At 37.7% G+C, this 14,451-nt stretch overlaps 1 long non-coding RNA gene across 2 annotated transcripts in view; it reads right to left on the bottom strand.

Moving 5' to 3' along the window:
* LOC134136409 (uncharacterized) overlaps positions 1-14,451 on the bottom strand; it is a 58,804-nt gene that overhangs the window by 10,768 nt on the left and 33,585 nt on the right. The gene's annotated exons all lie outside the window — the stretch shown is intronic.

The raw sequence follows: 14,451 nt of genomic DNA, 5'->3' as shown, positions 1-14,451 counted from the left end.
TTTCATAACTCAGTATTTGGATTGCTCCTTTGGACATGGTAAATGCAGGAGGAACACGAATGTGAGAGAGATAAATTGTAATATAATTACATCTTATCAAGTATAAGTTATGGGATTTTTGAAGGTATTCATCTGAGAGTGTTTTAACCAGGTGCCAAAACAAGAATCCTTGTTTAAGAGCAAATTCTAGCCATTCAATAAAAATCCCAAAGTATCCTGAATTTATTTAGATTAGCTTTTGTGCCACTCTTGCAGGGAGTTTTGGTATATGAACATAGTATCTAAGAGCTCAAGCCTATGACTACTTTTGGAAATGAATATTGGAGGGTCTGCAGGCCTGAGGTCAAACACGTAGCAACAGCAAAAGGAAAGCTAAGGTCAGGGCTTATTTAGAATAAAAATCCATCTATCAACAATGTGTGTTTGTGTCTAAGCCTGTAGTGTTCATGGTAATGGTATGCTTCTATGCATGAAAAGAGGGTAAAAGGGAGGGGGTTCTACATGGGCAATATAGCACAAATCAAGCTCAACCTCAAAAGTACAAATTCTACTCAAAAGTACTAATTGTATTTCTGTTTCTGAGAAAAAAAATATGTAGGGTGTATTTGTTCAACTTGGGGATTCAAGTACATACATTACTCATCATAAGCATAAGTTTTTTCTGGGCTCAGGGGGAACAGCTGACAAGACATCCTGTTTAAATCAAATGTAATTCTTCAGTGAATGAATGAATACAGAATCCAGACCAAAGAATGGTCCAATATCACGAATTTAGATTTATGGTTCAAGAATTGTTTTGCTGTCAGGATTTCATCTGTGCAATACGCTGTGAGACTCTCAGTACTTTTTAGTTCTACAAAAAGCCCAAACCAAAGCACACAATGCTTACATATAAAAAATAGCAGTGCTGCTCTCTGAAGGCAACTTCAGTTTTAATTTGGTTAACTGTAGCTTTCAATATTTTCTTTTTTCAGGATCTTTGCAGAAGAGTCATGATGACAAACACAGAACTTTTTCACCTTCTGGCTTCATCTCTTCATTTTGGTTGTAGTCAAGCTGGATATCTATTTTCATAACATTCAGACTTTGTCAAACGTTTTCTCCAATCTAAAATCGTTACTCTGTTTTTTTTTCGTTATTCTTCTTTCTTTCCTTAAGCACTTTGCCACTCTAATTGAGGAAAAAAATATTTTAAAGGTGTGTTGAGGCAAGGTGTCATTCACAAGGAAAAACTCCCAGAGAAAAACACCGTAGTTTTAAATTTCGTCTGTAACATCTTGGAATGGATCTGGAATGGACCACATGGCCAGAGCCACACTACAGCCCATGAGGCTTCATCTTTATGTTGTCTCACACTGATCAATTTTTGGAATCAGGGTTCAAAAACTAAATTCAGCAAAAGATCTATCTGTTTGCATAGACTGTAGCACCTAACTCAGATGCTTTGCTACATCTCTCAATGCCTGAATCAGGGTTTCAGAGAGATCCTGCCATCCTTTGGGATCCTGGGCACAGAAATCCCTTCTGATATATGGACCTTCAGTTCCTTCCATCCATCTTTATATAATCAGATGGCTAGGACATGCACGAAGGAGCTCTCCAAAGCATATTTTCTCGCTGAAATATGTCAGCCACCAGGCAGGAAAGTCTATCTTACTTTTCCCTGTTTTGGGGAAATGCCCTCCAGACCATCTGCTGAAGCTACAGAACTATGCAGAAATCAAAAAAGAACAAAAGCTGTGGTAGTAGACTGACCTTAGACTAGTGGTTATGGTTCTGACCAGGTCCCAGATTTTGATCCCAGGACTTCTGTATTTTCTCTAATGGTTGTTGACTTTAAAACGTGAAGCTCAGAACACAGGCTGCCTCACTTACAAATGAGTAGCCCAATATCCAAGCAGCAGACTTAGCTTCTCTGAACTGCTTGCTTATTATCTCCTGAAGTCTTGGCTGTAGTGTCTTCGGAAGAGAAATTGGAGAGTTTCCTCTATCCAAAAGTGCTTGTAGCATGATGGTAAAGATGATTACTTCAGAAGCAACAACTGTGAACTTTGTTAGACTGAGGAGATGACCAACCCAAGCCCCAAATCCTGGCTAGCCTCCACTAAGCTGTAGCATTAGAAGTGATTTGCAATGGTGAGTAGCTGCCACTACCTTTTATGAAGAGGCACATTTTGTCGATTTACTGTGGATGTGTGTAGATACACAGAAGATTAATCCCCTCAGTGGATTCATACTGAGAATGCCATGTTGCTGGAGTCCCTTCAAGTTTGGAAGGAAGTCAAATGCTGAAAAGTCCAAGCAGAGCACTTATGGTCCTGTAGAAAATGGAATTTTGACTGCCTTGGAAGCTTTGAAGTTAGCCATGAAGGCACCTAGAGGGAAGGTAAAGGGTAAGAAATCTGGAACTGTAATATTCAAATCTACTGCAGTGCAGTTTTGGTGTGCAAGTCCCTTAATGAAGTCCTGTAATGAGACCTCTAGTTCTCAGGATCAGTATATTAGAACAGAAGTGTTTTGAAAGTGAATTCCCATCCTCTATGTTCTCCTCAGCATTTTTCAGAGCTGTGGCTGCCATCCAGCTTGGAGGTCCCAAGAAATGTTGGAAGAGATTCTCACTGCTCAGAGTCTGTGATGGCATAAAGGCAATTAGTAGCAAACAAGCACATATTTGTGGTTTTTACTAGTTCATAATGACTGAGATTAAACATGTTTATTATTATCTACTGTTGGTTTTGGTAACTCATGTTTCTCACTCCAGCAGAGGTTTCTGTTTAAGGAAGAATTAAATGATGTTCTCCACAAAATAAGGAAGACATAACTAAGCAATATGTTTGTAACTTTTGGGGATGAGAAAAAATTGTTTCAAAACGAATGTTTTGATGCACACTATCAGCATCCTCTTTTAGAGAAGATTAATTATGTTAATTTCTAAAATTTATTTCAAGAATCTAGAAGGAAGCAACCCTGAAAATGATTAGCAAACGTCAGTTATAACATTACTGCAGAAGAGCAGAGAATCTGGAGAATCCATATCTTCATAAATCTGAAGAAATCATACCTTCCTCAACTAATCAGAGATAAACCACCATTCTTCATCATAATTCTTGCAGACATTGTTCACATGTTGTAAACAGATTCCTCATTTCTCTCTGACTGTTTCACATCTCTAAGGCAGTGAAAAGTGGCTGTGTTCTGCCTAAACATAGCCAGTGGAGAATGTCATTCCCAGAAAGAAGTTCGACGTTGCTAGATAATTAGTGAAGTTAGAGTGTTTGGCCAATGATGGCTAAAAGCAGCTTCGCTAATGCAGTTGAACATGAACATGTGCTCAAAAAGCTTGCTACCAAAAAAATTTTTAAAAATTGATGTTCTACTCAAGAATTCTGTTTTTTCAACCAGAATGAATTTTAAGTATGTGTGTGTAGGGCAAAGATAGTAAGAAGGGATTCTTGAACCAAAAATCTTTTTTTTTTTTAATGAAAATCAAATTTATTATCATAAGAAGCCACTGGAAGTGCCAAAATGAATGTTTAACAATTGTAATTCTTAGTAGTTGCAAGAGGTCTTGAACAGCCCCAAGGTCACAATGTCCTATTTAGGCATCTAGACATAAAGAGCCAGGTCTTCCAAGATACTCAAAATAGATCTGGAAGATGTCAACAGAACATTATTGGTAGAAACCAAAAAATGTTTGTATGTGTGGATCTGGGATTTTCATTCTTTTTTTGGCAGGAGGAGGGTGCTGGGAAATCCCATGGGCATCTACTAAAATATTTGGAAACCTAAAGCTGTGACCATGCATTTCTTGCCAAAAATGTTCCATTCTAAAGACAGAATTCACCTATCTTTACCCATCTAGTCGTTGGGCATCCAGTCCGAGCTAGGTATCTGTGTTCCCTCTACAGAGAGATGGGTGGCCCACTTTCAGGGTGCAATTCACCTCAATCTGGCTAAGATACCTATTTTAGGATAAGGTGGATCACTCTCAGGAAATTCCTGTCTTTCTCCATTGACTCTCATTTAGACTAGATGATTAACTTCTAGCTGGCTAATCAGGTGAATCCTACTTGAAAAGACAGTATGTAATTCACAAATGGGATAAACAGGAAGATGACAAGAAAGGAGGAGGGCAACATAAGGGTTTTTAAAACACATTTTAGAATGAATCAGCAGAACATGCAATCCTTATCAAACATCATCAGAAACTGCATTTTTAGCTAAGTTTTCATGACATCAGTAATTGCATTGCAGAAAATATCAATCAGTAGGAAGAAACTGGGATCTGTCATTCAAATTCAGCCAGCTAGTCACAGAACTCCTTGCATTACAGAAACCAAGTTGTCAGGGCTAGATAATTCAGATTACAGACCATTTCCATCAGGATAGCTTGTCATATCAATTTAACTTAAAGTGGTCTGATCACATTATATTTTGAATACAGAAGCATGGATATGTTTTTTCAAACTCTAGTTGCAGAATTAAATAACATCCAAAAGTATTTGCATAAGTTTAGTTTTCTCTTATTATGGACTGCAGGAGTGAAAATTCCTTACTCTGATATGATACAATAACCATCCTTATATCACAGAGCATAAAATTCAGTCCAGGCCTATATATGTGCATCTTGATTGCAGCATACCCTCATGCACTCCCATCTCCTTCAAAAATTTCGCAGCTCCCAGTGCTTCAGTATGTTCCAGCATGTTTCAAAATCACAGGCCAGAATTCAAAATGCACCTACTTGGCAGCACAGACCCAACCAGGGAGATCTAATTCAGTATGCTACATTAAAAATAGGATATATTCACAAGTGTTGATCAACTGAAAACAGAAGAGTTGTGGCTTTGAGTTGAGACTACTTCACTAAGCTTTCAGGAGTGCAACTGTATGTGCAAATTCTAAAAGTACCTATATTATACTTGTCAGTACCTTGTTTATTGCTGCTGTCCTTGTGTGCTGCTCTCACTTTTAGTTTCCCAAAAACTTCTACTTCCATTTTCTTCTATTTATTCGAATAGCAGCCAATATATTCAAAGAGGAAAAAATCAATACGGGTCACATGTCTTTCCTTCTTTTTTATTAATGAACTAATTCAATTACCTCAAATTAACTCATGTTGTTTCCAGCTATGTCTTTTAAAACTTCCCACAAGTGATGTACACTGTGGGATTTATAATCCATAGTCAGTCATACAGTCATAGCTAGTGTCTGAAATACCATTTTATCTCTAAGACATACGAAATTCACCACAGCCTGATACCTGTTCACACTTCACAGCTGAAATACTGTCTCGGGTAGTCATAGCCCATGCAATATAATAGAAGCAACTTCTGTGGCTCTGCATCCTCTATGCAGAGATCTAGAGACTGATCCAAAAAATCACCTACATGCCTAAAGCAGAAGATCCAGCAGGATCAGGCAATGTCTACACTGTGGACTGGATGTGCTCCCCAGCACATCCCCTTAATCCTTATCCTATGACTGGCCAGACCGCACATACAGCCAGAACGTGTCAGCAATAAACCCTTCCAGCCTGTGCACTTGGGTTATTACCTGTGGAAGTGGTGGTATGAGAGCGGTACTCACATGTGATAAAATCATAGCAAAGGTACTCCCAGAACTGGGAGGTGTGTCAATAAAAAATAAACTTCATTTTTTATTAGTGCAGGAGATATTATACATGTTTATATCTATGAAATGAAAATTAAACATTTTTCAAGTAGAAAGATCATGACAAAGTGGTATTGTCAGTGGTTTGGGCCAGTAATCTGTGGACAAGGTACACTGACTACTGACTACTGGTTTATACGATATATTACATAAATCTCACATTATAGAGTTGGGATAAGACTTTATGTGGAAACACGATTGTTTTAATTTCTTTTTTTGGCAATAGAAAGGAAATCAAACTACAAAAAGCTTAAGGAAGTATGAAGGATCTAAAATCAAACTAAGCTGAGTCAGCTAAGTCATACTTGTGGCTATAATTTATGTTTTTTTTTCCACTTCTGTTTTAATTTACTTTGGACATGGCATTCTGACTTCATTTTGAAGCTTGGATCTGTCTCTTTCTGTCAATCTGATGATTCAGAATCAGAGGATTAGATTCAAAAATCAAAATTAATAAACTTGGAGAAACTCCTATCAAAGCACAGCCTAAATTCATATGGTTTGCACAAAGGAACTTCAAAGAACTGAGACATTTTCATATGAATTTTACCTATAAAAATAGACTTTATAGGTATACATGAAAAAAAGAGAGTCAGTTATGAAGGCAATGAAAGATTTTATTTAAACTCAGGGAAATAATTTATGAAAGCAACTGAAAGTAACAATCTTGACATTTCAGATAGTAAATTTTAGGCTACGTCAACCTCTTTCAGGCTACATCAGAGTTAGAGATATATTCAGGCTATTAATTTAAAAACAGTCATTTACTAACTATATTCATAAAACTTTTGTTAACTTTATTAACTCTATGCATCAGCACATCACTATCTTCAGTGCTGTTATCCTAAAATTCCATTTCAATATAATTACAGATTTTCCCATTGAGGCTATTTGACTTGCCAAGATGGTCTTGGCGAGACTAAACTCATGCAAGTCTCACCACCTATGATTCAGATGTCTGCTTCTGAGCTTCACACATAGAAAATTGAGAGAAACAGGTAATCTTAGAAAATGATTAATATTTGAACTATCATAGGGATCTACTTTGAGATGAGAGAACGTAGAAAGGTCTTTTCCTTTCCTTTGACTACAAAGGGAGTCTAGCGTTGTGACAGATATTCTTCAAGGACTTTGTGATAAACTTTCTGTTTACTCTGGCCACAGAGACATCTTTGACAGTATGGTGAAACAAACCTCTTAATTCTGAGTGCTTCGAGCATAGGATTTTAATTTCTAGGAGGGGTGTTTATCGAAGTGCTAGGTATTTGTGTGAGTTTTTATTCTACTAATTTTTAAATAACTTTTTGTGGGCATATTTTTCTTTTGAGTCAGTATTTCGTTCTGTAAAGCTAATTAAAAATGTGGATCCAAAAGTGGAGATGTTTTAAATGGTGTTTTCGTTTCTTTCTCTGTCCGGTTTTTGGCCAGATTGTAGTCAACTTCACTGAATCTTTTGCAGAATTTTATATTTGGCCTCTGCAATGTTGACTCTAATTTCTTGTTCAGATGCCCATTCTCAGGGCTCAGGTTGGCCCTAGTTTCTCCTAAACATCAGCAAAATTTGAGACTGCATTCAGAGAACTAAAGACAGCTTTTGATATGCCAGACTGAATTTTCAACTAGACTACGGCTTCACTACCTTTTCTTGTTTCCCTGAAACATCTGAACTCCTACCCAGTTTCTGCTTTACTCTCAAGGGTATGCAGAAGATATTTTGGAATGAGTTTAAAACAGCTTCAGGGTTGTTTCAAATTATGCAGCACAGTGAAATTTCTATCTAGAACACTATCATCTTCAGTGCTGGAAAGAATAACACTCTTGCTTTGTAAGTCTCCTGGAGCTCTTAGGTTCAAGTGTTTTAGTATGGTAGAGCCTTATCTTACACAGCAACAGAAAATTAGATTTATTTCAAACTATTCTGACTTGCTTACCATTGTTTTATTCCTATACACATGCATAACAAAAGCAATGACATATTGTTGAATGAATATTTGTTTTACTGTTTTTAAAACCAGAAACTATAGAAAGTAGTTCACAATATGCAATTCTATCTTGTAATACTAACATGTATGTGTGTGCATATGTGTAGAGTGTTTAAATATGCCTGTGTATATCCACTATCAACAAACATGTTTGCAAATGTATGTTTCTGTTTACATGCATGTGCAAAAGACTGGCTACCAAAGAATGAATATTACACAAATGTTAAAAAAGCAAACAAAGCAAGCTGTAAATCTGATCATTTTTCAGAATGATGAAAAAATTGTTGAGGGACTCAGTGTCTCTCAGGAAATTCCAGGTTATGTAAACACAAACATGTACGATGCTTCAAAGCAGTTACGCACTGTAGCTCATACAACGACTTCCTGCATACAGTCCTGTCTTCATGGTTTCCAGGCACTCAGATAGGTGAGAACTATCAGCAATTCCTTACTATGCACCTGACTGTATCCTTGGAGAACACTGGGCTAAAGAAACAGCATTCTAAACAGGTTATCAATTATTTGCCTTAATCATTCTCATCCACAGCATTTAAACAATACTATGACTAATGCTGAGAAACCACTCCTGAACTCAAACTGCATGATTATCTATACTACATATTTTAACTTATTTTCCTTTCCAAATCAAGTCAACCAGTAAAAATGATTTTTCACCAGAAAATGAACAAACCTTCTATCTGTCCTTCAGTGTGGTGACCTAGATTTTAGACCTAGTATGTTTTTAAAGCCACACTGTACTTTAAAACAGGTTCTATACAATGGGTACTACGAAATTGCCAAAAGCCTAGGGCTATCAGTAAGCTGCTTTCCTGGATGGATTCTGACTCATACTCAAATAAAACCAGAAGTTTCTTGTCTAGTCAGAAGCTAATAGGATGGAAAGGAGAAGACAAAGAATAAAATCAATACGGGAGAAAGAAGAAATTAAAAACACTGTGCAAAATTAAAAGGAAAAAGTCTACAGAAGCATGGGGAAAATGATGACATCCTTTTAATCCATTATTAAAATGTCTATTAGTACTTGACTAAGGTACTTCCTATCTCTACCCCTTCACAAACATTCCTTAACTGCTCCATATCCCCTTCACAGACTCCTCAGCTTTGGGCAATACCAGAGGGGAAGCACAAAGCTTACCCAGACCTCTTTTCTATAAACCTTCCATATGTCAGAAAGTCTCTATCATTTGCAGTCACGACCACTCTCTATCTGTGTATTTGCGAGCATTATTTTAAAGCCATTGCTATTAAAAAGTGACAAGTAATTGATAGGCTTAGGAAGAAAAACGTGCCAGCCACTTTTCACCTTACATTCTTCCCATTTCCATATATAGGAAAAGCAGCTACCCTGACATGCAGAGATATCTTTCTCCTTGAACTCCAAATGACACAACTCATCTCTAACTGGGAAGAACCTACTGAAGATATAGCAGTATGATCTAAGCTGTTTGTACAGAGTGGTTTAGTAGGGCTTCCTTTTATATATTCATCCTAGTTGCATATTCTTCACCTAGTTTGCAACAAAGACCAACATTAAAGCTCTGCTACTTCAAACATGTGCGTTCATCCACCAAAAACATGAGACTAAAATGGGTTCTGAAGTTACATCAAGCACAGCACTGAATACATCTATACTGAACATTTTAAAGGACACCCATTTTCTCTGCTGATGATCATGGTTATTTAGGATTAGGATTACAGACTAATTTTAAATCTTTAGAAGCAAAAATGTTATACATGACCATGAAAGTAATTGGGAAGTTGCAATGAGCACTAAGTATGGAGACTTATAATATGAATGAATTGTGGAAAAAAATTATTGGAATGATAGAAGACGACTCACAGAATTTTATATTCAGATGAGTTGATAGAAGACAGTGCAGAGAGATGATGCAAGTCAAAGTTTGCTGCTGCTTCCAATAGTACTATGTAAAGCTTCTCAGCTACCAATTTTTCAGTACAGATAGTCATCAACTATTCTTAAAAACTATTTATATTCCCATATCAGGGGAAAATGAGCTAAGAATGGCTCTTTTTATTTCCAAATTCTTTCATTATTGAACTCTTCACATAAAACATCTTTCCACTTGGCAGTACAAGTAGTGTAATTTGCAAAATATAGCTTGCTCTGAAGATTGCCAGTATACGTTTCAGGCTGATAAAGACTACTCCCCAGCTGTTTCTCATCCACAGGCAGTATGTGTGGCCTTCTTTGAGGAGGATAGAAAATGTGATACTATATTCCAATAACACGTCTTGTACCCACTTCATATGTTCGTGTTAGGTTTTTGCTCTAGTTGCTAAAAAGTAGAGTTTTCTTGAGACACTGCTTCTTGCTATGTTTTGTATATAACTACGGGTTTTGTTACTGCAGTTGACTTTCATCCTGCTGTTTATAAGACATTTCTGGAGCTTCAAACGACAAACAAAACTGGGTAACCCCTTTGCAAATTTATGCCAGAAGTTGTTTGATACTATCATCGCTCTAAAGGAAATCTTGACCCAGTAAACTCAGCTAGTGTGCAAAAACTAGTACATCTACAAATTGGTCTTACATTGCCCTTTAATGGCTGGCTCCATTGTCAGTAATAATAAAACTAGGAGACAGACCTTGGGAGCTAGGCCAGCTATTGCTTTGCTCTTGATACCTGACAGTGTGTTGCTGCATGTGTGATCTCTCGGTTTCACAGAGATAAAGTGTAAATTGTTTTTGAAAAATCACTGTCAGGAGCAGAGTAGCTACTTTTTCCAAAATGTCACCCAGTGAGCTATGACACACACAGTCAAGCTTTGGTCCTCGTATCAGGTGGAGGAATTAGGTTTATGTTTTATGGAAAGATTCCAGATTAGCACAGCATCGTGCTGTCTTTTTTAACCTCTTCTTATCCTCATCAGTCTGCATGAAATTGACAGATTAACATTGTATCTGCCAGGACCTTGCTGAGCAAAGCCAGAGCTTTTCAAAAGATGGTGAAGCACAGTGTACATTTAATGCATGCCTTCATTACTTACAGTTACTTTCACACTCTGGTGTACAAAATACTTCTTCAGTGTTCTTGTTGCACGAGAGTTGAGCTCAAGAATAGATTACCAGGTCATAGAAAGAAATCACGCCCATCTCAACTGGAACAAATATATTTCTGTCTTACTGAATTACAGAGGAATAAAAAATACTGTCCTCAACATAGCTTGCTCCCTAGTCTACCTACAGTTTTAAAGAACAGAGTACTGCCAAATCCCTAGAGGATGTGCTTATGAATAGAAGGGATCCTCAAACATAACACAAATATCATCAGCTTCACTGAAATGAAAAAGTTTCACTGGAAAGTCTGCCTAAGCTGGCTATCTTTGCACTGAAGTGAGTGTTCCCATGAACCATTCTCCCATCTCTGCTGCAAAGGTAGCTAAATCCTGCTCCAAGTTCTCCACCTAAATTCACAGCAGTATATCTTGCCATTTATTTGGCAGTAGCAAGTCTTGGGAATATAAAGACAGAAAGCTCTTGAACTGCAAAACGCTGGGGCCTGGGAGAGCACTCTGAGGCAACAGGCAAGCATACTCTTTCCTTGTTCTTCTTTAAGCATTTGCCATGCACCCCATTACTGCTAGGATACTGTGTTGCCTCAGCTTTTGGTCTGATTTAGTGAGACATCCTCTTTCAAAATGAGGAACAGTTTCTTTAGTAGTTTTGACACTGCCCAAAATATTTCTGCTTTTTGACTGCCTAGTCTGGGGAACCCGAGTTTATCTGTTTGCATACAAGATACTATTATCTTGCTCAGTTACTTTGCACTTCAATATAACAGGTCTTGGTGGCAATGAGAGAGCAGTTCTCAGCCATACAGACCTGTGGAAGAAAAGCGTCCACTTGAATAAACTTTGAGTACCATTAATGGCACCTGTAGCACAGTTTGGGATCCCCTGACTTACACTTCAGACTCAGTTTTAGATACTGGAAGACAGGAATTAAATGAGAATCTCTCAAAATGAGAAAAATAAACGAACAAATACTATTCTGTTCTGCGATAGTGTGAATCAGTTCATTTGTTTATCTCCTTCTGGGTTTCTTCTGTTTTGTACATCTGCTTGCACTGTATGTGTATTGGGCAGGCACTGTCTCTTGCTATGCCTGTGCGCACAATGCCAAACTCAACAGCACTACAAAATGGGCATTAAACACTCATCTCAGTGGGGAAGGGCCTCTTTCTAACTGGGTATTTGTAGTCCCCCATGATTGCACAGGCATCTCAGTACTACTTGGAACAATTAGTGAGATCACAAGTTAAAAAAAAAAAGAAGAAAAGAAAGGAGAAATGGTGATGAGACTCAGCTAGCAAACAGCAGAACCAAGCCTCTGTTTTCTAGTAAGAAAGGAGTATAGGCAAATTAACACATCATTAAATGTGTGAGTCAGCCTTAATTATAACCCAGAAGAAGAGGCTGTAGCTAGACAGGAATAAAAAAGCTAAATACTGACCTTTCAGAGGGAATAAGAGACAATGTGCTGAAAGGTGTGGACTATGCAAGAGCAGGGGTTGTAGCATGCCCTTAACTTACTTGGAGGAAAGGTGACCACTGTACGACTGCTGCTCTGTGAAACTGCTCTGGCACAGGGTTCTGCGCCACCTGCTTGATTTTACATGACAGGATATTCCTTCTCACACTCAACACTAAAAAGAAGATACTATTAGGGAAAACTTGTACCAAAGAGACAAAAGTGAAGCAAGAAAATGATAGAGGTTTAACCAAACAGGCAAAGATGTGCTCCTAAAACATAATTGTGAAGTATTCCCAAGGAAGTGGTCATCCATGAGTTAACTGACCAGCTGTCATGTCCTCAAGGAATATGATGTACAGTCATGTAACTGCTTCTCTCACTATATAATCCAGTCGAGTATTAGTACAGGCTTTTCCCTGCCTTTCCAATTTTATCAGAGGAACAGACTCAATTATTTTTGAATCTTAAAAAAATTAAGCGTAAAATTCCTAAATAATTCCTCTAGTAGTTAACAGAATAAAAGTGTAATTATGATAATGATGAAACTACTAATTATCTGCAAATGTAAACCATGATCAATGTTGCCAAAATTTATAACCTGATATTTATTTTATATACACATCTACCGTAATGCAGATGCAAAATAACTCTAAGGATCCAAATTACAGGAAGCATAAAAACAGTTCTTACAAAATAAGAATTCTCTGTATCTTTGCCCAAAACTTGGTCTGGACCCAAAATAAACATCATCTGAGGTTCAGAAAGTTCGGATAACTCTCCCTAATTTTTTAATTGTCATATGCCTTTTTACAGTTCCTGGAACTAAAGGCAGAAGTGCCAAAACTGTCCTGGAACATGTTTCAGTTGGAGTTATGTGAATGATACAAAATGTTTTCCACCAAAACTTTCTGAAATCCCAGCTGACTTTTGACTTGACTGAAGAGATTATCAGAACAGGCAGGGCAGAGATAATCCAATACAGAGAATTGAACTGAAGGAGTTTAAAAAGGCAGAAAACAGTGCTTTTTCTCATCTGCTCTTTTACTGCTGGTACTTATATTTTAACCTGAAAATAGGAAGGGGGAAGAGAAAGAATGAAACTTGCTTGGCTGACCTCTGTTTCCCACCCCCTCTCTCTTGTCTCCCATCCACATGTGAACATCCTTCCTTGCACAGCTCCCTTATTACAATTCTGCCAGACAATTCACTCTGCCTGCAACAAACTCTAGAGCTTCCACTGCCCTTTATGCAGGTTTCTGCATTTCAGAAAACGGGGGTATTCCAGAGTGCTTCCATCACTCTCACTGTTTCACATCACTGTGCTTACTGTGCTCCCCTGAGCAACAGAAATATGTCATTCAAAGGCTTATTATTAAAAGGCCAAAGTTATGAAATGGCTGTGCTTTTGATTCACAAAATAGTTTTGTTTGGAGGCTGGCATGAGGTGCAACTTTACAGAGAATATGTGCAGAAACAATGTCCCTGAGGTGAAAGGCAGACCAACAGCATTATGGGTTTAAGCAAAGGAGCGTTTGGCTCTGAGCTGAGAGCTTATTGTGTGCCCTTGAGTAAACAAAGCTGTAACGCTTTATTGAGACTGCTGACTTCTAACAAACAATACTTTCTGTGTAAGCATGACATTTTAAAACTATGAAGCCTGAGGCATATATACTTATTATCATACATCTTTTTATTGACTTATTTTATGTAACGCTTTTCAATAAAGAGCATAGAAAACTAGAATTTGTAAAGGGAACAGAGCTGACATATGTGGACTGTTGACTATCACTAAATATTGATGCATGCAGTAACGATGGCCCAGGAAAAAAAAGTCTAAGACAACACTTCAGAATTAGCTGTATTAGTTGTAAATTGGCAACATAAGTTTGCTCCAAACGTGCAGGTGGGCACATAGGGAAATTTTCAAGAAGGAATTTAATCAATTGGAGATGATGCAGGAATACAACAATCCTTATTCGATCCTTTTGTGAATCCTTGGGTCCGTACAACGACCCAAGAGTGGACTTCTTTCAAATCCAGCTTTGGCTATTATTAACATGAAGAAGACCACTCTGCATCTTTGCTAGTATTACACTGGCAAGAAGATGGGGAAGTTTTACACGTTGTTTCTGAATGATTCCCATGTTCTGTTTTTTTTCTTTTTTTTTTTTTTTTCCTGTACATTAGGCATTAGGAAGAGTGTTGCCAGCAGGTCGAGGGAGGTGATCCTGTCCATCTACTCAGCCCTGCTGAGGCCTCATCTCGAGTACTGTGTCCAGT

The sequence above is a fragment of the Rhea pennata genome, chromosome 1 (genome assembly GCF_028389875.1).
Source record: "Rhea pennata isolate bPtePen1 chromosome 1, bPtePen1.pri, whole genome shotgun sequence".
In the NCBI taxonomy this organism is placed as follows: Eukaryota; Metazoa; Chordata; class Aves; order Rheiformes; family Rheidae; genus Rhea; species Rhea pennata.
Note: the sequence above shows the minus strand (reverse complement) of the source record. Positions and strands in the feature narration are given on the sequence as shown.